Genomic DNA, 2,215 nt, shown 5'->3' with positions numbered 1-2,215 from the left:
TCTAGCGTATTCTTAAACGTGGACCTCATTATTGAAGTAGGCTACAAATCCAAGCACCAGAAGCAGCCCACACTCTCTAAGTTTTCTTTAATTGAAAAATATGCATTTTCATTCATTCAAAGGCTATATGGTTGTAATGATATTTTAGTTCAAAACTTTAAGTGCCATTGTTAAAAATGCTTTATTGACTGACGTTTCATCAGTTGTTGGCTTTCAAATTTCATGCCATTTGTAATTTCACAGTATTTTCACCTCCTAAATTATATACACTTGTGATTTCTATATTGGTACAATTTACTTCATTGCTGATGACATTTTTTGTATGACATTAAAATTATTTTTAGAATAATTGTACACAGATTAAGCAAAACAATTGTGATTACAGCCTACAATTATGGTACAGTACAAATACTTGGAGCGTCCCTTATTCTGTCCCTTATTTTCTTAAAGAATAAAATATAAAGAATCACAATTGTCCCTTTTTTTCCATTTCTGAAGTTAATTGGCAACCCTAATGATGACGTAATTATCTTACTCCCCTGACAGCGGCACCTTGCTCCAAAAAAACAAAACAAAACAAAAAAAACGTCAGTTGTTGGAGATATGCGAGCAAAATAATTATAGATCAAAGAAAATGCATAATAGAAAGCGCAAAAAGTGGCACTGAAAAGGCCAGTACAAAAAAAAGAAAAAGAAAAGTGGGCCGGTCTACGGCATGAAACTCCAGGGCTGAAAATGAGTCCCACTCCGGCCCTGCAGGTTTGGAACAACATGAGGGTAAGTAAACGATGACAATTATCATATTTGAGTCGACTATCCCTTTAAGTACTTTCACAAAGAGAGGTAAATCTATATTATTGTCTGTGTCTCAAAACTTACTTAATTTGAGGTTTCTGGTCTTGAGAATATTGATCGCAATTTGGGAATGCATCCCAGTGGAGAGCCAAGTGTGTCCAACTCTCCTGGGGAATTTCTGGTGGGCCACAGTCCTGTGCGCTCCTGCAGGTTTACTGAGGGAAGGGAGTTCTCCCTGTTTCCTGGAAGATTGACTTTGGCGAACTTGAATTTCAACAGTTCCTCACCAATGTCAAGATTCCCCTGGAAGGCTTCAACCAGGATGGTTCCATCAAAGCAAACCGACTTTTTATGGACACGCAACTTTTTTCCATGAATCATATTCTGAAGAAAGGACTTCCCCTAGTGATAACACAGTTGTATGAGAGCAAAGCAAAACATTTAATGGTAAACAAATATCAGATGCATTTAAAATCACATTCATAGGCGAACGGTCCAGTTTTGTCAGATACCTGTGAAAAAATCGGGGAATCCTGCTCGACTGACACATGAAAGCCCCAGAACTTGTACTTTTTTGCAAGTCCCGTTGTCTGCAGTTCTTCTGGGAGTTCAACTAAATCAGACCGACTGACAATCTCTGTATTTCCATAGTCAATGTACAAAATGTAGAACTGAGAAAAAAGACAAAGCAAAACCTGATATGTGATATTGGTGAGAACCACATCAGTGTTAAAATAATAAAAAACAGCTCTGCATTTTGCCAATTATTCATAAAGTTGTCATTTAGTAGTCCTCAAAGTCACTTTGTTCACTATAATAAAAATTACAGCTCAAGAAATTAAAACCACTTTTGATAAATACGTTAAACCGATCATGCATCATGTCATGTATGTTGTTTTAGGCAGGCTGCTATAATAAAATTACTTGATCATCTTAAAGTTCTGTTCACTATTTTGGAAACCACCCATTAGCAGATGCTTTTGGTCTCTGAATAAATTAATCATGGGTGACTGTCGCTGAACAGGGTATTTTTTCTGCATTTCACCAATTTCAGCATAAAGTGTCATATCATCTAACAAAACAAATCATTTTTACCCACTTATACTTAAAGAGTGCAACAAGTGGTGTATTTTTCAGGAGCCTTGGTTCAGGAAGTATTTTTCTCATTAATTTTCCCCATAGGAATTTAAAAAAAAACAAAAAACCTTTGTTTAGGAGTTAAAATAAAATCTTGATTTTCACAGCTTTTTATGCACCTTGTCTTCTGTTTGCCGTTGCACAGTACACCTGTACCAGCACTTGTCCTCTGAATATCGTGCCCCATAGACCTACACACAAAATGGAAAAGAGTCAGATCTAACCTTTTTGACCTTTCCTGTTTGACCATATATGACTTGCCTTGTGTGAACTTGGTCTTCCC

Source organism: Sinocyclocheilus rhinocerous, unplaced genomic scaffold (genome assembly GCF_001515625.1).
Source record: "Sinocyclocheilus rhinocerous isolate Xijiao unplaced genomic scaffold, SAMN03320098_v1.1 scaffold491, whole genome shotgun sequence".
In the NCBI taxonomy this organism is placed as follows: Eukaryota; Metazoa; Chordata; class Actinopteri; order Cypriniformes; family Cyprinidae; genus Sinocyclocheilus; species Sinocyclocheilus rhinocerous.
This window is presented reverse-complemented; position numbering follows the sequence as displayed.